The 25,259-nt window shown below is 44.7% G+C and overlaps 1 long non-coding RNA gene across 8 annotated transcripts in view; it reads left to right on the plus strand.

Moving 5' to 3' along the window:
• LOC123286896 (uncharacterized) overlaps nt 1–25,259 on the plus strand; it is a 98,305-nt gene that overhangs the window by 17,389 nt on the left and 55,657 nt on the right. For 6 of the 8 annotated variants that reach the window (XR_011504776.1, XR_011504774.1, XR_011504775.1 and 3 more), the window contains 2 exons: nt 12,954–13,015; nt 16,684–16,804. This is a non-coding gene — a long non-coding RNA (uncharacterized lncRNA). Of the gene's footprint in view, nt 1–12,953; nt 13,044–16,683; nt 16,805–25,259 lie in introns of all 8 variants that reach the window. The other 2 variants (XR_011504780.1, XR_006529709.2) reach the window with 2 other exon arrangements.

Below are 25,259 nucleotides of genomic sequence, written 5' to 3' on the forward strand. Positions count from 1 at the left end.
AGTCATTCATTAACACATGTTGGCTAAGCATGTGCTGGGCTCTGTGCTGTGCAAAGGGAGACAACAAAATGGAATATAACAGTCCCTGACCTCAACAAGCTTCCCATCTAGACGCCAATGAAAATGTTCACGTTGGTTTTTTTGTCGTTGGTGGTGATAGTGATGGCGTTCTTTTTCTTTTCTTTAATACTCGTCTCTTATGGAGAAGGTATTCTAGACATATCCTAGTTCTAGATATGCCACCAAGAGGGGACTTAGAAGATAAAGCAGCAGCTCCTAAAGAGTTTCTCGAGCTCTTGTTCTGTGCTGTGAACTGTCCCATGCCCTCGATGTGTGTCTCATTCAGCCCAGGCTGCCGTAATAAACACCACAGGCTGGGTGGCATTTAAGCAATGGGCATTTATTTTCTCCCAGTCCTGGAGACTAGAAGTCCGTGAAAGGTGCCGGTAAATTGCTGGCTTGTAGATAGCACCTTCTCATCCTGTCCTTACAAGGCCTTTCCTTTGTGTGCCTGGAGAGAGAGAGAGAGAGAGGGCCAGTCTCAGGTGTCTCTTCCTCTTTTTATAAGGCCACCAGCCCTATTGGATTAAGGCCCCACCCTTATGACCTCATTTGACCTTTATCAACTCCGTATAGACCCCATCTCCAAATACAGTCACACTGTGGGGTAGGGCTGCAGCACAGGAATGGAGAGGGGGCACACAGTTCAACCCATGACAATGTGTTTCTCTTCTTTTCTCCTCATGACGACTCTTGGAAGTGGATGCTCTCCCTCTCTCCTTAACTGAGATCCAGGAGTGTAAGCTCAGGGTCCCAGACCTGCTAGCAGGCAGAGCTGAGCTCCCCACCTCACTGGGTCTGACTTCAAGGCCCACTGCTGTCACTCCACCTCCCTGCCGAGCGCTGCAGGCCCCCTAGTCAATGGGCCATGGCCAAAGTTTGCAACATCTTTTGTCTATTACTATGTATTTTGTTTAATCAAATGTAATGAGGTTTGTGGAAGCAGTAAACTGAAGTTATTTTCAAGTAGGAACTGTATTTAGCACCGTTAATTGAATCAGTCTAGTTAGTTAGAATAGAGCAGTGGCTGTTTGCCCCGTAATAGGAAATTGAGTTTCTCATAAAGCAGCTAATTCATGTCCTGTTACACTGCAGAACACACCGCAGACCGAGCACCCCGCGTCCGCTCGCGGCCTTCTTGGTTCTGCCTGGACTGCAGCGTGGCTCCGCGCAAGTCATGACGCTCTCGCTGCCTTCAGGCCAGGCTGATGGGAGGGGACAGCAAGAAAACCTCAGCTACTGAGTGGGGCTGGATGTACATGATCACAATGAATCTGCTCTGTGCTGTTAGGCATGAGCGACAAGTGGGGAAAGGAAGTCTCAGAGAGGCTCAGTAACAAGATGGAATGACACTGGGGATGGAGAAGCCTGGGGAAAACCCCAAATAGGGTATGTTTTGCCTGTCCAGTATCCATTCCCCCTTCTGATAACTGTACCGCAATATAACTTCAGGGGACTGGGACAGAACAAAAAAGGCTGCGAAGGCCTGGGTACTCCCGTTGACAGATGGAATGTAGCTCTCCTGCCCCGGACGCTGGCTGCCCTCAGGGACTCGGTCCACCGCTGGAGTCCAGTGGAAGTGCTGTCCTGGAATCTGTGAGGCTGGGTCATAAGGAGTCTTCCTGCTTCCTCCCTGCTTCTTGGAACCCAGGCGCCAGCCATGAGGGAGCCAAAGACGATCGGGAAAGGCTCGTGTGGAGAGGAGCAGAGGGCCCTGGCCCACAGCCCCAGCTCCGCTACGTTCTTGCTAACTTAGGAGTGGGCCTTCCAGTCCCAGTTGGGCCACCCCAGCTGGAGCCTCATGGGACAGAGACGAGCCGTCCCAACCAGCCAGGCCCCAAGTGCGAGCAGAACAAATGTTGATTTTTTAGGCCACTGTTTGTGGTGGTTTGTTGTGTAGCAATTGATGACCAAAACAGGGACACGCTCTTCCCTCCCTAACTCTCTGTCTGCATAGTTGGGTGGAACTGACTCTGTCCTGGCATTCATGGCTAGTCACATGACGTAGGCCTGGCTAATCAGAGCTGCAAATTTCCAAGGCCACAGTCATGCAACTAATCAAACCAGTGACACTCAGTTTGGGGACATTTGTCAGAATTGAGAGAACATAAGTTTGGACTTTCCAGGGGTTGCTACAAGAGGAGGGCCTGCCTGAGGACAAAGCCAAAATGTGGAGAGTGAAACCAAAAGTCAGAGAGAGAGACTAAGGCATGAGGCCATTTTCCAGCTCCTGGATTCAGCTATGCCTGAAGCCACAATGTCCCTGCATATTTCCATTACTTGAGCCCACACTTTCTCTATTTTCATCTTATATCTATTTTTTTCTCACTCACTACCAGAAATTGAAATACAATAAGTTAATTTCCTTGTCCAGAGAGGTACTTTTTATTTCTCTAGACTTAATGCTACTTTTTTTTTTTCAAAATTCTCTCCAAGTCTCATCTATTCCACCTAAACACAGATGTGCCTGCCTCTAATTGCTTATGTGTATCATTTTTCTCTTCTCTCAACCCAACAGCATTAAAAAAATCATTCTTGATGGCACCAGCTGTACCTGAGTACAAACACACTCACTGATATGTGGCTCTTACCTCTATTGGTAAGAATTGTGCCTGGTCCTCCTCAATCACCTCTACCGTCCCACTTCCCCTGCTTATCATTAAATGTTGTGTCTTCAAGGCTTCACCCCTGCTTTTCTGACCTTTCTACCACCCTGCTCTCCCTGCGAGATCTCCTTGATTCCTGTGCTTCATTACCACCTGTGCTGACGATCTCTCATTGAGAACTGAATTGAGGAGCTAGTTCATAAATTCTGGATGCGACTATCTAAGTGCCCAGTTGTGATGGTTAATTTTATGTGTCAACTTAACTGGGTCAGGGGTGCCCAGATATTTGGTCAAACATGACTCTGGGTGTGTCTTTGAGGGTGGTTCTGGATGAGATTAACATTTGAATTAGCAGACTGAGTAAAGCAGTTGGCCCTCCCTAGTGTGGGTGGGCCTCATCCAATCAGTTGAAGAACAGAAAGACTGAGTAGAAGGGAATGCCTCCTGCCTCATTGCTTGAGCTGAGACATTGTTTTTTTCTTGCCTTCAGGCTCAAACTGAAACCTGGGCTCTTCTTGGGTCTTGAGCCTGCCGGCTTTCAGACTGGAACTTACACTACGGGCTCTCCTGGGTCTCCAGCTGGCCCACTCACCCCACAGATTTTGGGACTTGCCAGCCACCATAGTCACCTGAGCCAGTTCCTTATAATAAGTCTCCGTACACACACGCGTGCACACATACACATCCTGTTGGTGCCGGGTCTCTGGAGAACCCTGGCTAATACACCCTTGGACACCTCCTCCTGCTGGCCTCATTAGGGTCTAGAAATGAAGTCAGCATTCCCTTTACTCCCCAGTCCTCCTCTCCAAATGATTCTCCTCTGATGAGTTCTCCATCTAAGTCTACAGCGCCATCCATTTTCCTAGTGACCGGTCTTCTTGGTTCTGGGTTGGAATTGCATGGTATTATCTGCCTCTCTCCCCCGCCAGAAGGCAGGCTTCCCAGGGGAGGGCATCTTCTCTCTGGTGCCCTGCGGAATCCCCGGGACTTAGAACAGTGCTCGGCACACAGCAGACATGCAGCGATTGTCTGAAGAATGGGTGAGATAACAGTGCCTGCTGTGTGGCTGCAGTAGGGCCAGATCCTACGTAAGGCGTACTCCTGCCCACCCCATAGCAGCTCAATGAGCTGGGTGTTCTTAGTCCTATGTGACGGAAGAGGAAATATTGGCAAAGAATCTCACCCAGCTGGCTGCGCTCAGATGCGTTTGTGTAGCGTTGGATCCACACAGGGTCACAGGGCTGCCCTGAAGAATAAGGTCTAATGGTGGGGCTTGTGGAAAACACCCCTGGGACCCTCATGTCTGAAAAAGCTGGGAGCCGCTGTGCTTATACGTCCTGCTCTTCTCCATCGTGCCTCCTCACGGAGTTCTCTAGATGCCTGCAGGGCTCACATTTGACCTCGCTCATTGGAGGACTGGCCCCTGAGGGTTGGTACCATGCCCCTCATTTCTTCAGCATGTCCCCTCCCCTGACCCCTAGCACAGGCTGTGACCCCTCAGTGGATGTTCCAGGAATGTCTGACAGTTATGGTTTGGTCAAGTCATTTCATCTCTTTGCACTGCGTTTAATGCACACAAGTGGCACAACCATCCCTCAAAGGCAGTTGAGAAGGTGGCTGAGATGTGAGTGGACTCCCACAGAACCGTCTCTGTTTATTGTACTCCTCCTGCTTCCTCCCTCAGACAGGGACATCCCCGACCATCCAGGTACCCTAGGTGGAAACCCCCGAGTGTGTCTTCATGTCTCCCTCACCCCAGATCTAAGTCCTGTGACTGTATTTTGTGAACATCCTCAAGTCTGCTCCTTCCTCATTGCCCCATCACTGCTTTGGTTTGGATCTTACCATCTTGGCTGGACCACAGGAGCAGCTTCTCCTCTGGCTCCTGCTGTCTACCTCCTGCCCTTCCATAGGCACTTCCCTCTACTTAAAATGAGCGTCTGGTCATGCCCCTCACCTCTATTAAAGACCCTTCATTCCTCCATTTTCAATGTCAGCAGTGCTGGGTCACGTCCATCTTACCCTTCAGGTCTCTCCTGTCTCTTCTTCCCTTAACGCATCTCCCGGACCGACCCTTCTGCCCTCCTCTGCCACTTTCAAGGGTTCCTGTGATTACATTGGGCCCACCCAGATCGTCCAGGGTAATCTCTCTCTTTAAAGTCCGTATCCTTAATTATGTATGTGAAGTTCCTTTGCCATGTGATGTAGCATGCTCACGGGGTCCAGCATGGAGGGCTTCAACACCTTTGGGTTATTGTTCTGCCTCTTGCAGTGCCTTCGCACCCTCTGTTCCCTGTGCCTGGATACCCAATCATCTCTCATTTGTTGGAGGGCTCTTGCCCCTCTCACATGGCTTTCCAGAAATATTGCTTCCCTTCTGCAGTCATGCCTGTTGGTCCCAATCCCCAACCCCCCATCCCTTGTGTTGTTCACAGGCAGAGCTGTCTTAGAGCGTCAGCCACCTGGCCCCCATTGACTTTCACCAGAACTCATTTCATTTCTCAGTAATGATTGGTTTGCAAGGCAGTCTTCTCGGCTAGGACAGAGGGTGCCCAAACACAGCACCCAGCACAGGGCCTGGCACATAGTAGGTGCTCAATAAATGTATACTGAATGAAGGACCGAAAGAACGCCTGTGTAGACTTCCTTGCTTCCTAAGATGACCGTTTGGCCAAGGTTTGTGCCTCACAGGACAACATTGTACCGAGCTGGCATTTGTTTGCCTTCTGGGGCCACCCAGGACATGTGTGTTATTTGCATGAGTGGTAGGGCAACCTGGTGATCAAGGCAAAGGCTGTGGAACCAGATAAGCTGGGTCACTTGTTAACTCCCCCACTTAGGAGATGGATGACTTTGGGCATCTGAGTTACTCCATCGAGGCCTCAGTTTCCTCATAGGAGAAAAGAGGTTAATAACAATGTCTACTGAAGGACGCTGTGAGGATTAAGCTAATCATGCAATGCCTGGACAAAGGCCACCGTAAACTGGCAGAAGCAATGTTCTCCATGGTGATGCTCCAGAGCCGTGAAGTCAATGGCTGTAGGTTGTTGCCAGAATTAAGATTTCTGGTTTCTCCTGCCATTCCTGGTTTGATAGGGTTTAAAGTTCCTTCTGTAAATGTTCCTAAGTGTCCTGCAACAGAATATCTCTTTGCAATGCACCCAAGGGCCACTCTGTTCCCCTAGAATTCAGCCACAGAGAGAGGAGGGCAGGGTTGGTAGAGAAATCCAGTCAGCACCCCTCAGGGAGGTGCCATGCAGGGACCCACAGCCAGGTGGGCTCTCACTGCAGTGAGCAGACTTCCCAGCAGCCTGGACTCCTCAGGACCCTAAGAGGAAGCATGGCAGGGCCCAACTTCCATCCATCCGCTTCCGACATGTGCAAATCCCAAACACTTGGGCTGGAAACCGGAGGTAGAGACCAGACTTCTGGCAATCCAAGATGCTGGAATTCATTGGTATTTAAAAACACTTCCCTGCCCTTTTTCATTATACAGTCTAACATTTAGAGACTCCAAAATCACTACTTATTAGTACAATACAACTCAGAGAGCTTGGAAGTGGTGTTGGAAAAAAACACTGCATTAAGAAGTAACAGTCTGAGGCAATGCATATGGTAAATAGAGAGTTCTTCATGAAGCACTCGACCCTGTTGGCCTGACTATTCACTGAAGAAGTGCAGGTTGCTGGCGGGAAATGCTGCCCTGTGTTGCCTGAACCAGAAGGTTTGGCAACAAACCGTAAGATTTACTTGAACATTCGATTATGTATCATGTCTGATCTTTCTCTAATGGATTGCTTTGTGCAACTGTTGTCTCCCCAGCCCTGCTATAATGGGGTAAGTTCTGTCCTACTTCTGCAGCCTCTCACCGTGCCTGGCCTTGGTCCGGGAACATAGCAGGTCCTTGAAAAGTACTGAATGAATTGATTTGGAAAACTCGGAGGCTTTGTTTAACTTTCTTTAACTTCTTAGTTAATTCTAAAAGAAATATCTGGGGAAACTATAGAGCAATAGAGAGAATGAATTTTTCAAATAAGTTTGTTTTATTATACTAATATAACCGCATTATTTAACATTTTGTAAACAGAGGTAAGAAAAGAAAGACCACCTGTAATGCCCCAACTGTGACAAGGATGCTATTGGCTCTTCCGTGTATTTTCTTATCCTCTTTCTGCCCATGTGCTTGCTGTTATACACTGCTGCTGCGCCATGTGCCTTGGTGTCTGTGTGTTACGCTTAATGGTATGGTCTTGTGGTTTAGATTTGTGCAGTGATGTCTTTGACCTAGACAGTGAGATTTAACAGAAGCATGAGGGGTTTGACTGCCAGCTTTTGGTGCTGCAACCATGTGACCCTGAATGAGTCATTTCCCTCTCTGCGCCTCAATTCGGGCGTCTGTAAAACAGCCAAGGTGAACCATCCTTGTTCTTCTTGTGGCTCTGCACAGGTGCGTGGCCCCAGTGGGAGAGACACAAATGGTGATGGGCTCCCTAAAGGCCACGGCGCTCCTCTCAGAGATCTTTAAAAAGATGAGTGAGAGGAAAAGAGCAAAATAAACGTGAACTTCAGGGCGTAGGAAGAGAAAAATTCCAATTAAGAGGTGCATCTATGGGTGAACAATGGCCCCCAAACTTTTCTCTTCACTCTCTTTCTGTTCATTATTTTTTTCTTCTTCATCTTTCCTTTTGTTAAAAGCTTCTTGTACCAATTTCTTTTTTCCTTTTAACGTTCTAATTTGAGAGGAACCTATGTAGAGATTTATTTGGCCAGAAGAAAAACCTGTGAAGCTTTTATTTTTAGAGCTATGCTCTGTGGTTTTAAAAACTGTGTTTCCACCACTAAATAACACGAGGGCCATTGAAGCTTACACAATGAGATTGGAAGAAAAGGTAATTTTTAAAGGCGTTTTTACATGAGATCTGTTGAGAAAGGGCAATGACATCAGGTCCTTCTAGACATCATTCACTCCATCCATTAATCAATCCGTTTCAGGTTCAGTGGTGGAGTTTGTTGGTGAGCTGGGAGAGAAGATTCTCCAAATTGGATTTCAAATGCAGTGGCCAATTCTGAGTCTTAGTATATTTCTCATTACAAAAAAAATATATATATATATATATATATGTGTATATATATAAAATCACACATATATATGCATACACATATGCAAACAGAACTTCTTTGCATTAGAATCAGACAGCAGAGGTACGGATTGAACCAAATACATGATCCGGAGTAATGGCCGATGGTATGCAACTGAGAAGCTCCTCTTAGCGATCACCTTATGGCTCTGTTTTAAGCTCCTTAAATATGTTCCTTCATGTTCATCACAACAAGCCTGAGGTAGCCTACTCCTTTCTTTATTGTGTAGATAAGGAAACCAAGGGAGATCCAGTAACTTTCCAAGGCCCCTTAGCCACACATAGTGGAACCCAGTCTGTCTGCCCCAGAGCCCACCTGCTTACCCTCAGTGACTTGCCACTCCTAGGCTGTCTGGAATCGTGGACACATACATCTCGTTTAGGCCTCCTAATAAATAGGTTGTTCCCATTTTACATATGTGGAGCCTGGGTTTTGTTCAGAGGGCTGGGGCGATTCTCCTCGGCTCACGCGGCTGCTGGGCAGCTGAGCACCGCTCTTCCAAGTCTGTGCTCCCCTCATGGATGCCCCCAGGCTGAAGACCTGCTAAACGTCTGCTTCCTTCAGTGAAAATGTTGACGACAGTCCACGGTCGTAGCTAATTCTGAAATGTTACGAATCTAAAGCTATCCACCGTTCAGTAATTAATCGTGTTACTGTTTGTACTTTGAAATAGCTTTTCTTCTCAGAAGAGTAAGTTTGATAAAGATGACTAGCCCATAAGAGTCTGCTTGATCCTAAGGAATTAAAAAGAGCAGCCGGCACAGAAAAGTTCATTCGTGGCGTGGTTTCTCCATGAAACGCATATCGAATTCCAAATGTGACTGTGTTGTTATTGTTTCTTTCGGAGTCAGGAGCAAAATACTTGCTCTGCTTTTCCAGCTATCTCGCCCTGTGAGATGCTCCTGGCCCATCCATTCAGTACTAGAAATTTCAGTGCGGCAGACGAAAACTGGGGGTAGTCAGGGGGAGCGATCAATAGGGCTTTAGAAATTGATGGATGTGAGTTCCAGTTCTGACTCTGTCAGTCGCTCACTAGCCGGCCGGCCTTGAGCTGTGCCTTCAGCTCCCTGTTCCTTATTATCATTATTTGTCCCTCCAGAGCTGGGAGTACTAGCACCTAAGCCCTTGTATATCTGTACCAGGGATGAGAGAAGTGGTGTGTATGGTGCCTGGCACAGTGTAGGCACCAGGATGGGGGAACCAAATCAGAATCTAACACTGAGTGGAAGAGGACTCGGCTGGTAAGTCCAGGAAGTGTGCCTGGCGGGAAGGCCCTTAAATCCATATTTTTTGGACCATTTATTCTACTTAGATTTAAAGTACTTAGAACAGTACCTGACACAGGATTAGAATCAATAAATATTAGCTGCTATTATTATTATTGTTATGTCTTTATTCGAAGAACATTTTGAATCTGCCATGAAGCAAAGGAACCAAATGGCAATGTAAGAGGGAGTTGCAGAATTCTTTTTCTTGACGAAGTGTCATTAAAAGATGCCATTGACAGTATTGGCAGCTTCATTAAGAAGTCTGTTGATGATGGTAATAAGGCTGGCACATTTGGGATTCAGATTGACACTTCTCAAGACAGAGGCAGACTCGGGCTGGCGCGGCAATGCCAGGATACGGCTCAGGATCTGGGAAGGGCTGGGTGCCTGAGAGCGCGGTCTGGCTAGAAGAGTGCAAGCCTGGGATGGGAGCCTGGCGCCCCTGGCCCGCATAGCTCGCTCTGTTCTGTCTGGTGACTTTGTGCTCATCACTCCACTTCTCAGGAACTCAGTTTCCCAAACTGTAGCAGACAGAGCCTGCTCAGCTGTCCATCAGCCCTCAGATAACTGGAGGCTTGGTCTTTCCGTAGCCACAAAATAATACAAAAGAAGCAGAAAACAGGACTTTTCGTAGGCGGTGTCAGTATCATATTTCTGTTCTAGAGAAATGACATTGGAATTGGGGTGAAGAAAGAGTCAAAGGAGGAGACTGGAGATCAATAGGGAAGCTTTGCCATACCCCTGGCAGAAGATGACGGGAGTAGACTAGGAGAGTGGCTGTGAAGGAGGGGCTGGAGACGACCACGGCCCTCACCCAAAGGATGAGGACCCCTTCCCCATTAATGACATCCTGCATTGCACGCAGACTCCCGGAAGCAGCAAAGCTTAACGGGAAAGAAGCGGTCAAGGACTATTTGAGTCTAGATATTTGATGAGATTGATGTGTTATAATCCAGGCTACAGGGACGTGTCCACCTGTCACCAGTGAGTGGCTCGGGGCACTGTAGGAATGTAACCTAGACCCATCTTATGGGTTGTCTCTGAAATCCTGAACAAGGTTTTGGACTGCATCTTCTCTCCTCTCTCCTCCCTTCCTGCTTTCCCCCATCTCATCGTCTTCCTGCCTTCTTTCCATTTTGTGTTTCAAGCAGTATTTATTCCCATCTCCTTTGTGTTAGCCTGGACTTTTTGCAGAGCCAACGAATGGACACACAGCTAGTTTGTGGATTGCTGGTTGTGGATCCCTATGGATCCCTGGTGGGGAACCATTGGCCAATATTTAAGATCCCCATTCCAGCGCAATGCCAGCAAGTATACAGTAGAAAATGGTCTTACCAGTCAGTAAGTATAATTCAGTCATAACAACATTGGATTTTTAAATGGGAGCAATCACTAATAGTGGTTTTAAGGATTGATCCCAGTTCATCCTCCTGCCACTGTGACATCTGTCAGTCAGGTCAAGGCTGCCTCTTGGTCTGTTATCTGATTCACATGTGAATGTGTTTGGGGAATAGGCTTGTACTCAAAATGTAAATAGGTGTTTTACTCTCCCTCTTAAAGCTATTATTGTGTCGCTGGATGTCTTGCTGCTGCTAAGGGTCTGTCAGCATTTACATTACTGAGGCTTATTTTCTAAGGCTTAAAATGCCATTAAAAATCTGTTTGACTTGGTTGTTCAAATGGTCAAATTATCCAAATTTCTTAAAAAAAAAAAAATCTATTCGGCTCTTTATGCATTGGTGAAAATATGCACATTGTTGTAGAGTCTTGGTTTCAGAACCCTTGCCATGTTTCCAAGACTAACAAGCTGACATTTTCCCCTCCTAAACTGAGTGTTATTTTGGTCATTTTGAGTTTTCTCTGTAAAAGTTCCTTGTGTTTATAAGGAGGCTGCTGTTATACTTAGGTGGGAATTAAGGTGGATTAGGGCATTTTCAGCATCCTTGCATTTAGACTTTTGAAGAGAGAGAAAAAGCAAAGATGTGCTAAGTGTGACTGGTGGGCAGGACCTATGCATGTAATAAAATATTCTCTCATTTAAAGTACACAATAGTCTTTCTTTTTTTAAAGATTGATTCTGAGCTAACATCTGTTACCAGTCTTGTCTTTTCTTCTTCTCCTCAAAGCCCCTGAGTACATAGCTGTATATTCTAGTTGTAGATCCTTCTAGATGTGCTATGTGGGACGCCCCTCAGCATGGCTTGATGAGTGGTGCTGGGTCTGTGCCCCGGATCCAAACCGGTGAAACCCTGGGCCAGTGAAGTGGAGTGTGAACTTAACCACTGGGCCACAGGGCTGACCCCCTTGCACGATAGTGTTCTGAGGTAGGAACTCTCATCCTTCTTTTATAATTGAGGAAACTGAGGTTCTATATCAAAATGGCGGAATTGCAGTTCAAGACCAGCATCCAAGCCTTTGCACTCTACTATACCCCATCCTCAAAAATCTTTGAGAAGCTTGTGCTAATCTCAAAGGTCAACCAAGACACAAAATCAAGATTAAAAACTTTTAAGGGACTTTACTGACTCCAGTGGTTTTGATGGCATTTAATTTTCCAAAAGTTGGTTTGGAAACCAAGCTCCCTCTTTTTCTGCCTTCAACAAATATCTGTTGAGCATGCACTATAATGAGCCCTCTTATCTTCACACTTAAGTAATTGTGCTAATATCTGCAATAATTTGCAATTAATAATTTCTACTTCAGAGCTGTCACTCATGTCATTCTTTCTGCTTATAAGGACCCATCTAACTCTTTAAAGCTAAGAAACTATTGTCCTGGTTTGCCTAGGAGGGTTCCAGTCCATAGCCTATTGTCTGAGCTTAATCATCAATGGTTCTATCTTCCCCCTCATAAATGTTGTAGTTTGAATGATAATATATCTGGTCACCCTATGCAGGGGCCAAATCTAGCCTTGGCTACTCAGCAAGACTTTCAGTGAGAATCCACCCTAATAATCTTAGAGATTTCTCAATCTCCTGTTACTGTTTTGATCATTTCCTCACAATGGTCAATTAACTCTTCTCTGAATGTTGCACTTACATTTCTTTATACTGATAGTATCTTTTGTTCCTTATCCTTCGTGACCTCCCCAATAGGAGCAGAGGGGGCTCAATAAATATTTGTTGAATTAATGGGCAAGTGAATTAACTGGAAAGGAAAGGATCCTCCTCTTTCTCCCCTACTTTGGCCAGTTCGAAAGCTTCTCCTCCTTGTGGGCCAGGTAGTGAGGCCGTTTCTGCAGGAGACCTTCTGTACTTCTGTAGGTCTCCCAGGTTACCCAATTCCACTCTGTCTTTATCTGTTCGGGTGCTTATTCCAATGTATGATTTAAAAAAATCACAAGTGATCTCTCCCAGTGCTTGCTCCAGTATAAAGTGAATAAGTGAATGAACGTCTTCTTGACGCATGTGTCTTCACCAGGGTTTTTCTAATAAGGTGGGCACCTCAGGGAACTTCCAGACTGGGGCAGCATTCGCTTTCTTGTAACAAGCCTTTTAAATGGCAATAATTTCATTAAAACACTGAATGTCAAACTTGGGCAGGTGAGCCAGCCCTGATGGCCTGGTGATGAAAGTTCGGTGTGCTCTGCTTCGGGGGCCCGGCTTTCGTTCCTGGGCGTGGAACCACACCACCCGTCTGTCAGTAGCCATGCTGTGGCAGTGGCTCACACAGAAGAACTGGAAGGACTTACAACTGGAATACACAACTACGTACTGGGGCTTTGGGGAGGGAAAAAAAAGAAAAAAAGAGAGGAAGATTGGCAACTCATGTTAGCTCAGGGTGAATCTTTCCCAGCAAAAAACAAAAAAAGAAGAAGAAGAAGAATTAAAAAAAAAAAACCTGGGCAGGTAATAAACTGTACTAATGATTTCATTTACAGAAGGCAGCTCAAGATGCACATGCTGAGATTTTTTCCTCATCCCAAACTCAGATGCACCTGCAGTAAGTTCATTTACCTTTTAGGTTGAAGGTGGGTATTTTAATGGCTGCAATCACATTATGGTGGTTGGGAGTATGGCCTTTGGTTAGAGATATATATTAGTTATCTATTGCTGCATAACAAATTATCCCCAAGCTTTGCGGCTTGAAACAACACACATTATTATCTAATAGTGCTTATGGATCAGGAATCTGGCCATGGCTTAACTGGTTGCCTCTGATTTAGGGTCTCTTACAGAGCTGAAATCAAGGTGGTAGCAGTCACTTCAAGGTTGGATCAGGGAGAGTCTTTTTCCAAGCTCATTCACGTGGCTGTTGGCAAGATGCAGTTCCCCAAGGGCTGGTGGACTGAGAGCATCAGATTCTCTCTGGTGTTGGCCAGAGGTATAGAAGTTCCTTGCCACATGATCCTCTCCACAGGGCTACTCACAATATGGCAGCTTGTTTCCTTCAGTGTGAGGGCCCAGAGAGAGAACCCAAGATGGAAACCCGAGTCTTTCTGTAACTGGTACCAGAAGGGATATCCCATTGCTTCAGCTGTATTCCATTCATGAGCCGTGAGTCAATAAGTCCAGCCCACACTCAAGGGTTGGACATTTCACAGAATGTGAACACTACGAGGTGGGGATCATTGGCGGCATCTCAGAGGCTGTCTACCACAACATGCCTGGGTCCAGATCCTGGCTCTTTCTTTCAATCTCTGTAGGTCTTGAAAGAAATTACTTAACTTCTGAGGATCAAATTCCCCATCAATCAAATGATGTCCACTTTAGACGTGGTTGATAGATGGAAATAATATTTGTGAAACACACATAATAGGTGCTTGATAATAGGTAGTTAATTAATATTATAATTAATATTGGTGAATGCTGGGGGCTTTTGATTCTCAAGCCCACGTCCTTAGGAACACAAGCTCCCTGTGGACCCTATGTCTTCGATTGAGAACGATATCATAGTTTCAAACTTATCTGATTTTGAATTGCTTCCTGTGCATGAGGAAGTTCTCTGTTATTCTGTTCTTCTGGAAGGTGAATATGACACTGACTCTGTTATTTATGTCATTATTTTTAAGCCAATGGAGTCAGCCACACAGTGAGAGAATTTGTTCATTCCTAGTCATATTTCCTGCATTTTCCCCTTGCCATCACTGTCTACACCTCCTTTCCTTTCCCCAACTGTTAGAATTCATTGCATCTGATAACTGCTGCTTGTACAGAGGAACTCTCCCCACCAGGGATAAGAGCTAAGAGGCAGTGTCCTCAGGGTCTGACAAATGAAATCAATATCTGTGTGAATGAAGGACCCAACTTTGTCTCAGGTCTCTCTACCCTAGACTGGGACATCCTTGAAGGTAGGGAGTGTGACGAAGTCATCTCTGTAGCCTTATAGATGCTTCTCTGTATCCATAGTCCTCTGTATCTCTGTGGAGAAGATCTATCTGGTAAACAGCAGGTGCTCACTAAATATTTCTTTAATGAATGAACAATCTCACTGCCCTTTGTGGTTAATTATCATATAGCAGATTATTATACCTGTCTGTCTTCAGCTTCCTTACCTTCGAAACAGGGATAACAATGGTGTTCTTCATGGGGATGTTATGAGGAAATTAAACAGGTTAGTATTGGTTGAGTGGTGGCTGGCAATTAGAAGGCATGCAAAAATGTCATCTAGGGGCTGGCCCAGTGGCATAGTGATTAAGTTCACGCGCTCCGCTTCGTTGGCCCAGGGTTCACAGGTTGGGATCTAGCACTGCTCGTCAAGCCATGCTGTGGTGGCGTCCCACATAAAACAGAGGAAGATTGCCACAGATATTAGCTCAGTGACAATCTTCCTCACACACACACACAAATGTTATCTAATAAAAGTCCTGTAAGGATTTTGCAATGAGTGAATAAATAATGGAAGTGCATATACCTATTGTGGCCTTAATGGGGAGAAAGTCAGCCACCCACATGAGAGGTGCAATGTACAAAAGGTGTGGGATGAACAACTACTGAACAATATTGGCCAAAGGCTATACACCAGATCTTCTTGTTAGGATTTGGCACATTTAACTGCAGGCCCCCACATCCCTGATTATGGACCAGTTCAGTGAGTTTGAAACTGAAATTCTTCTCATATCTGACTTCTACTTTTCCAAAAGTTTCAGGTAGCTCCAGAGCATTTTTGGGATTCAAGTACAGCAAAATACTGAGGTCACACCTAAGTTTGCCAACAGGCACACCTGGAGCAAGGAGACTCCTACCTAAATGCAGATGCTCATTCCCCAGCTCCTTGAGGTCCAGATATACTCCATCTTTTATCACCATCTCCTCAAAACATCCAGTGTGTATTAAACATATTACACATTTGTTGAATACTTGACTGAATAAATGATTAAAATTCCATGGCAGTTTCCAATCTAAATAAACTTACAATATTGTCCAGGAAACTAACAATAATTATAAAATTATAAAATGCATTTGGTGTTAATCTGGCAGAAGGAGGGGCAGAAAACACATCTTGAGGGGTGTGGTGATGGAATCAGGGGCAACCCAGGGGCCATGACTCTGTAACAACAGCAGCAGGCAGGAAGCATGGAGAGGGAGACCCTAAGCCTTGGTCTCTCCCACTGCACGGCCTCCTGCCTTCCCAACCCAAGCACCCTCCTCTCCCATCGTGAATGGATCACCTGCCTTCATTTGGGATTTGAAAAATTTGAAACTATCTTATTCACACCTATGCATGTCACTTCTCGACTTGAAGTCTAACATGCTTCCTAATTTACATATAATTCTTTTGACTCATGTAAACTGCATTAACAAAAAGAGGAGCGATGCGATAAATTACTAGTGACAGAGGCCAGACTGGATCGCAATTATTTTTATAAGCCCCTGGTAAGCAATGATGTTCTGTTTTTACAGCGCATAATGTCCTGGCTTTATTGGGATGCTGGCAGCATCCACGAAGCACGTCTGTGCTAACTAGTTACACAGGTAGTAACTCTGTGAGAAAGTATGGTGCCTGGAGAGGCCCAATCTGCTCCAAAGTTTAGAATTATCAGATGGCGGGCTGGCCCGGTGGCCCAGTGGTTAAGTTTGCACACTCCTGCTTCGGCAGCCGGGGGTTTTGCTGGTTCGGATCCTGGGCGTGGACATGGCACGGCTCATCAAGCCATGCTTTGGCAGCGTCCCACATGGCACAACCAGAGGCACTCACAGCTAGAATGTACAACTATGTACCAGAGGACTTTGGGGAGAAGAAGAAGAAGAAAAAAGGAAGATTAGCAACAGATGTTAGCTCGGGTGCCAATCTTTAAGAAAAAAAGAATTATCAGATGGCACCGCTGCTCCTGGAGTTCTCTAATGGGAGCAAGTGGGGGTGGAAAGTGTGCTGTAGACTGTGCGTCCAGGAAGACTTGGGTTCCTGTCTCCTTCTTGTCATCTGACTAGTTACAGAAACTGAGCTAGCCTCTTACTTCTCTGATATCCCAGTTCCTTGCTTTTCAGGTGGGAATGGTACTAGGGTCAACCAGAAGGACTAGAAGAGGTCACAAGATATCTAAACTAATAATGATACAAGCTAATATTTATTGAGCACTTACATGTCGCAGGCACGAAAGTATGTGTTTGATATGCATTACCTGAGGACACCCCTCTGAATCAGGGATCACTGTTGTCTCTATTTTACAGGCTGGGAGACTGAGAGCTAAGAAGGAGGAATTATTTGCCCATGACACTATAGCTGAACCTCCTGTCTATCCGAAGTTAAAGATGAAACTTTTGGCCGTTAAGTTGTCTTCTCTCTTCACAGGTAAACAATCTCCAGCAACACTCACTCATCCCAGGGAAGATGGGCATCTCAGGATCTCCTGGTGAGGGCCTAGCCGGGCTCTGGGGCATGGGAAGTTCCCACTAGAGGTGGTCTGGCTTTGAGCATGCTGGCTCCAGGTTGTCTTAACAATAGTTTCTCTTTGCACCTGCTAATCAGCTCCCCTGGCCCCAGAATAGGTACAGGGTGTGGTTGTGTTTTTCGAGAATCTGAAAAGCGCAAATCTGAAATTGTGATAGATAATGTAGGAATAGTCTTAGTTTATGCACAGATTTTGAAATAATGCAAACCCTACTTTACATTTCCTCCTCCAGAGAATTAATCTTGAATTGTGCTAGTTTTGAATTACGTGAGGCCTTCGGGAATAGGCCTACATCCCTGGCAAGAAAATTAATCACCCTATAAATGACTTAACCCGCCTCTCAGGGCTTGGTGGTGGAGACTGAAAGCAAGAATGCAAATTAAATGACTCATATCGGCATCCACAATGCCTGAGCTCCCTCCGCTGCCCTTCTGTTCTAATGACTCTCCTTCTCCTAAACTGGCCTCCTCGCTCCCTGCTTCACCCTTCCTGCTACTTGCTGGTTTCCAAACTCTTTCTGGGGCCTTTTGTCAAATGCCACTTCAAGAATCCCCCAAAACTGAATTCACCCCACGATGCAGGGCAGCGTGCTCCTGGTTCTGCCTCCATTTTCTCATCAAGTGGGGTGCAGACACAGGGCATGCCGGGAACGTATTCCTCTCACTGTAGGTAGTCTCAGATTGGCGCCTCATAGAATGTGGGTCCACGTGGCTGAGTCTTCAGCTTTTGGTTGTTTTTTTTTTTTTAAACTAGAATGGGTAGGTTTATGAGAATTTGCAGATGTGTACAATACTGTCTTGGCCATCCCCATGGCAACTTCAGGATGTGAGTTGGTGATTGCTGGTTTAATCTTTATCTTCCTCTCTTCCGCCACTGCAGAATCTAGACCGGGGATCCTTGACTCACAGAAACCACACTTTTCTTGCTAATCTGTTGTCTTCTTTCTCCTGCAGCCTCACTGCTAGGGAAAGGCTAAGATACAGGACTTTCTTTGATCTATTTCAAAGAAAGCCACTGTGGGAAAACCCGGTAGTGGTGGGTGATCTTGTGCATCACCGTCTTTTTCGAGTGAGGAAGTTGAGACCCAGAGGGCCAAAGTGGGAACCCATCTCTCTGCTCTCCTCTGCCTTCCCAGGATTCTTGCATTAATGATAGGAAATGGAGATTCTCGACTTGTTGAGACGTATCTGAAGAATCTTTAAGAAAACTTATATTAGCTTGCTGGGGCTGCCCTAACAAAGTACCGCAGACCGGAGTGCCTTAAACTAGAGCCATTTATTTCCTTACGAGGAGGAAATTTCCTCATAAAGAGGCAGGAAGTCCAAGAGCAAGGTGTCAGCAGCGTTGGTTTCATTCTGGGGCCGCTCTCTTTGGCTTGTAGGTGAGGGTTTTCTCCCTTGTCTTCCCATAATGCCCCTCTGTGCTGTCCATGTCCTGATCTCTTCCTATAATAACACCAGTCAGATTGGAATGGGGCCCACCCTGATGCCCGTGTTTCACCTTAATTACTGTTTTAAAGACTGTGTCCCCAAACACTGTCACATTCTGAGGCACTGGGAATTGGGACTTGACCATAGGAATTTTGGGAGGATGCGAGTCGTCCATAGCACTTCACCCTCTGCTCCCCCCACCAATTCATGTCCTCCCGCATGCACAATGCATTCATCCCTTCCCGGCCCTCAAGGTAGTAACCCGTTCCAGCATCAACCGGAAGTCCAAAATTTTCTTAAATACTACGTAAATCATTTATAGTTGAGACTCAAATTATAACTTATTCTGAGGCAAAATTCCTCTCTAGCTGTGAATGCATGAACCCAGACCGGTTATCTGTTTCCAAAATACAATAGGGAGGCAGGCATTGGATAGACATTCCCATTGCAAAAGAGAGAAATCAGAAAGGAGAAAGGGGTCACGGGGTCCAAGCACGTCCAACATCTAGCAGGCAAATTCCGTTAGATTTTAAGGCTGGAGAGTAATCCCTTCTGGCTCCAGGCTCTCTGTCTGCTGGGCTCACCAGGACAGCCTGGGGCCCACCCGGGAACTTCTGTGACGGTGTCGCATCGCCTCCCACCATTGTCCTGGCAGAGGCCTACGGATTTCCTGAGAACTCGCCGTGTGGCAGAAACACTTCACATGTGTACATGACATTAAATTCTCACCGCACCCCTAGAGGGAAGCTCTGTGACCAAATGGCGGGGAGCCTCCCTTTGTCAGAGGAAGAAAGGAAGACGCAGAGAGGTCACGTTCCTTGGCCAGGGCACATAGCTTTCAGCGGAGGTGCTGGGATCTGAACCCAGACAATCCAACCCCAGAGCCCTTGCTCATCCGACCTCAGCATCCAGGTGAGGCTCCTGCTCACGAGCCTTCAATCATCTCTGACCTGCAGCGTCAGCACCAAGTGTTTGTTGGTTTACTTGTTTGTTCCACGCCCCCAGAAGGAGTTAGATGAAAGAGAAATCGTTGTCTTGCTCCAATCTACATTCTCGTAGCTCAGACAATGTCTGGCACATGATACACTCAACAAATATTTATTGATGATGAGTGAAAGCAGGGAGGCTGTGATCCCTCCTTTGCTTTGACTCACAGAAAGTCCTTCCATTCAGCCAATAATTGGTGTTCGTAAGTGGAATGTGCTTAAGAAGGAACACAAAGCCTTACAAGGTTGTATTATGCCATTTATAAGTGTCCAGTGATCCACTGCTGTGCTCTGACTCACGGAGCTGAAATAAACGATTTGCCTAAAAAAAAGAATTAACATTCATTCCGCCGGTAGAAGCTCTTAATTCCTGTTACACATGTCAGCATATTATGACTGGAAGCTGTCAGGTTCTAATGACTAAAATTTCATTTTTCAGGCTTTTCATGTTGTTTGAGAACTATAGGTTAGAAATAATTCTGCAGCTAAGTTTCTTCCTCATCTGGTAAATTTAGCCATTTCTTTCCTTTCCATATCATTTTTTTAAATATCCTTGTTTACATTAATACCTTGAGTAAACTAACCTCATGCTTCACTCAATAAACAGGGGGAAACAACTCAACAACCATCGTGCTTTTCTTCTGGAAGCTGCTGTCCATTTTATGGGATGTAATGTGATTTGGCAGTTGACAGATTCAATGCAAAATTATTTCTACTTGGCAGAGTGGATCAAAACATGGATTATTTTAAATAAAGAACCTTAGCACAATTTTTTAAAAAATGAAATATATTGTGTACCTTCGTATGGATAAATGACCTTGACATTGACTGTAACTTGTTTTATTATCCTTGAAATGGGAATTTGTTGACATGATATTCAATAAATAGAAATACTGCAATCCTTTTCACTTACCTCAGATACTATACCAAATAGGAATTATTGATCCTCCCTTTATTACACTTGTTTCTGAAATGCTACGTGGAGAACAGGGAAACCAAGTTCCAATTTAAGTTGTTAATAGATTGGTCGCAAAATTTATGTTGTCCATGTCCAACAAATCAAGAATAAAAGCTTATGAAAGGCTAGATCGTCTGCGTTGAATTACTCATTCTTTATCCTGTAAAAAGCCTTTAGCTAGAGAGTGACCAAAGAATTTTAAATCTCTCATTATCTATAAGTCATTGCTCAAAGTGTCCCTAAATGGGATTAAACAGTCGTCCCTCAGGTTCCCTCAGACGACTGGCCCTTCCACCCGCTCCTTGACTTAGATTAAGGCTAATCTTACTCTTTTAGGGAAGGGAAAGAGCTATCTTTCCTTGAATGACTTTCCAAGACTCGAGCATCTAATCCGTCATGGGAAATATTCCATGCAGCGATGACTTATTTCATCTCTTTGTCAAAGGATTTGGCTCGGGGACAAGCACGTCTGAGTGGACTTGATCACCATGTTGGCACCTCCATGCTGCGTGGTGACGCTGGCTCAGGAGGAGACCAGACATAAGCACCCTGCAGCAGCACAGGTGCTACTTCCTGCCTGGTGTGACTACAAGGGCAGGGCTGTGTGCTCTGCGTGCTTACTTCAAATACTCCGGGGGTTAATACAAAAATTCCATTCGCCCTGTTTCCCTATCTCCCTCCTTTTCCTTCCTTCTTTCCTTTCTTGGTTCTTGCTTTCAATTCATAAGCATTTATGGAGCATGCACCAAGTTCACGGCCAACACTGGAACACCCAGATGGATCTGGTTTCACGGTGCTCAACCGGTGTTGGTCTCCTGGGTTGCCCAGACCAGCCCGGGGATGGAGACAACAGCAGGGCATGACAACGTGGTTGGTGGGCAGTGTGCCCAGTGGGAAATGCCTCAGGCTAGGAATGAGGCTGGCCTGGCTGTGACCTCTTTCTCTCTCCTTGACCTTTGGAACCCTTAATTAAATTGTGAAGGAGTGAGTGTCACACAGTAGGCCCTCAATAACTGAGCACTATTATTACAAGAGTGTCTCAGAAGTATATACTAGAGAGGCCTGGGGAAATGTGACCCCTTCACACGAGGGAGTCGGGGAAGGTTTCACAGGGGCGTGAGATGGTTGACCAGGTGCAGCGGACAACCGGACTATGGAAGACCCTGGGTAGAGTGTATTTCATGGGGAGAGAATGAAATGAAATGCAAATACAAATAAACCCATCTGAAAAGTCATGAAAACATTGCCACAAATACCCGAAGGGACCAGGTGGATTCTACACAGGAAGATCACAGACGGGCCACCAGGGAAGCAATGAAATTTTAAGGACTGGAGGGTACTTGCCCATTGTTGCTAAATCTCCTTCTTTCAAAAGTAGCCAGAAATCTGCTTTATGATGCAAAATCTCCAAATGTTTAAGGGGAGGCATCTATTTAAAAAAAACTAAAGACAGTGTGCAAGATAAACCAAATATATCTGCAGGCCACACAAGGGTTGTGGCCTGGCAAAGGTCTATTTCTTGTCTGGACATATAGATTTCATTTTTTCATTCCCAAAATTACTTGCCAGGGACCTATCAGCAATGAACTCAGTAAATGGTACCCTGGTTGGTGCTGATCACGGTGGGATTTGAATGCTAGCTCCAGAACCTAATTAGCTGGCTGACTTGGGGTGATTACTCAGCCTCAAGTATAAAATGATGATTTTAGTACGTGCCTTGAATGCTGTTATGAAGCTTCAATGAGGGGGTGCAGGTGAAGCTCCTGGTATGGGTCTGGTGCGCTGTGTGTGTCTCACAAAGCTTTCCCTTTCCTGGACAGTAGGAGAGTGAGTAAGAGGGAGCCGAGGTGTGGCCAGGTGTGTGAGAGCCAATAGCAGTTTGGACGAGAGAACAATCTACACTGTTCACATGGGGTGACCTTGGGTCTGACTAGGGGAGACTTTGAGGGCTCCTCCTCAGCAAGGGTCTGAAATGGGGTGTGGCCAGTCTATAAAGAATAGCTTTAGGGTCTTGGCAGGGTGGGGAGTGGGTGATCCGCTGGGACCCATTCCAGGGCGGCCTCGTTTCTTCACACACCTACAAGCCTCGGAGACTTGGGTTTCAGATTCTGATGTGACAGGAAGGCAAGTCTCTGGGGAGATGCCCACCAGTCCAGCAGGGGCGGTTTGGCGTTGGCGTTGTGATCCTGGATGCCCAGGGTGGCCTCTCACTTCAGTTGGCATCATGCTGACAAACATTTGGCATGTGTAAAGTTAGGTTTTAAAAACAAGTTCCCTGTTTGTTTTATTTACAAAATAAATCGTGCCCATTGCAGCAAATCTGGAAAACATGGACAAAGGCAGAGAAGAACACAAAAGTCACCTCTCGCCTTCCCCTTAGCATGTGCATCGTGACCCTGCCAATGTTTTCTTGCATTTCCGGGTCATTTATGTTTAGATGGACCATTTTGTGGCCTGGTTCAACATGACGTCGCTGTTAGAAGAAACATCTGTCTGACATTTGAAAAACAAATGGTAGAGACTTTCAAACGTTCAGCTTCCATCTGTCTCCCCAGGGTCCCCCTCTGCTGCCCCTTGCTCTCTCCCACCCCTGCCCTCTCCCCTTCCAACCTCCCCAAAACTGGATTGCAAACCAAGGTCATTTGATTCTCTTCATTTTCTCCCCATTCTCTTCTTTCTTGCAGCTTTTTTTTTTTCTTTTCAAGTAGTCACTCTCTGTTAGAGTTGCCGGATGAAATATAAGATGCCCAGTTAAATTTGAGTCTCAGTTACACAATGAATAATTTCTTAGTGTGTCTCATTGAACCTTTGGGATATACTTACACTAAAAACTTATTCACTGTGTATCCGAAATTCAAGTTCAACTGGGTGTTCTGTATTTTTCTTTGCTAAATCTGCAGGTAAATCGAACAAGCTGACTTTGACTTCTTTTGGCTTATATTGCTACAATGAGGTCCAGGTATAAAGAAATTGAGCTATAAAAGTCAGAATGTCCTCTGGAGGGCTTGGCTGGACTGGGCTGGAAGGGGAGCAAACCAACACATTTCTTTATTCTTATATACGTGTGTGTGTGTATATATATAGTCACGTATGTTTATTTTATGAGTGTTGGCTCTTGTGTGTATATGTGTGCATGCACACGCATATACATGTGTCTACATGCATCATCCTTTTTTTCCAATAACAGCACATTATTAACATTTTTCTTACAGCATTACATATTTTGGGGGCAATATTATTTTTTAAAAATCACCTAAAATGTAATTATATGAATGTAAGCTTACTCTAACTATTAAACATTTTCACCATCTCCATTTGTTTAAATTATAGTTAATGCTGCAGTAAACATTCCTGTAAATATATCTTTATCTGAAGATTTGATTATTCCTAGAGATAGTTTTGTAGGTCTGAAGTTATTGAGTAAAAAGTGGACAAAGAGTTTAAGCTTCTTAAACATGTTACCTCTGGAAGTTTAGTTACTCTCCTTTTATTCAGGAAATATCGTTATTGATGGCTAGAATGCGCGGGACTGGGCTAGACAGACAGCAGGCGTTCCCTCCTGGAGCACAGACTCTGGAGGGCTTCCCTTAATAAAGGTCCCTGCCTCCCCACACTTCTCCAAAGTAACCAAGGACAAAAGGCCAGCTCCTCATTGCTTTAACTTTCCGTTTTAAATTGCCAGCCTCGATGAATTGATTTCATGTATTTGGCTATTTACGTATGGTTTTTGCTTTGAGTTGGTTATGCACTTTGCCCATTCTTTCTTTTGAGATATTTGTGTGTGTTAATTAATTTGTTTGATATCTTTATCTCTGAAGGCTGTTAGTATTGTTTCTGACATATTTCTAGCAAACATTATTTCTTTTGCATTGCATTTTAATTTTGTGTATGATGGTATTTGATAGAGAAACCTTTAAAATTTTATACGGTCAGGTGTACTGAGAACTTTTGTTACGGGCTTTGTCATGAATTTTATGCTTGGGGAGTGTTTTTATTCATCCTGAATTTCAGTATCTGTCTGTATTTTCCAGAAGTCCTTCTTTTTATTGAATTTTTTTTTAAACTTTAAATATAATCTACCTGAGATGATTTGGGGTTTTTCCTTGTAAATCTGTCACTTATTGGGTCATCGATCTCTTTATAATTGGATTCTGATTACTCTTTTCTTATATATTAAGTTTATACACATGCTCTCACATACACTAGTCTGCTTCAGAACTCATTATTCTAATCTATTGCAAGCAAGATTCTAGCCTCACATTATTTCAATTGTCATTATGATGGTTTTATAATAGAGTCAGTTTAAAGTAGGGCATCTTCTCTTTACTTTTTCAAAAAATTTTTTGGTATTTTCATCTAAATCTTTCAAGTGAAATTTAAAACCATCCATGTACCCTCTTGCCCCTAAAATATAAACAAATGGAGATTTTGATTAGAATTGTGTTCAGTATAGATATTAATTTGGAAAAAATTGGCTGCATTATCTTTTTGATCTAAAATCAGTGTGGGCTGGAATTCTTGAGTGACCTTTGGCATAGTGTTGAGGAATTTCAATGAGGGATTAAAGATGGCAGCCATGTGGGATAGATAAATGGAAAATTGGAGCAAAAGATGCCTAAAGAGAATTTTTAAGACTTTTTCTTTGTGTAATATAATATAAAACGGCTTTGGCATTTTTAAAGGCACACCAGTAAAGATACAGATTTTTTTCCAATTCTTTTTGATTGTTGTATTTGTGTTTCCTCTGAATGTGATTTGTGCTAAGATGGCTCATCCTATATCCTACCTTTTTGCAGGATGCTTATCTTGTATCTGGTTAATTTATTGAATTGGCTTAAAGCTATGTATTTTTCTTTCAGTTAATTATGTAAGATTCCAGATATATTATCTAGTGATTTATAAAATTAATGATTATGAATGATTAATGAATATGTTTCTTCTTTATGATATGTGCAACTTGTGTTTACTTTCCCTTCTCATA

This window comes from Equus asinus, chromosome 7, assembly GCF_041296235.1.
Source record: "Equus asinus isolate D_3611 breed Donkey chromosome 7, EquAss-T2T_v2, whole genome shotgun sequence".
NCBI lineage: Eukaryota > Metazoa > Chordata > Mammalia > Perissodactyla > Equidae > Equus > Equus asinus.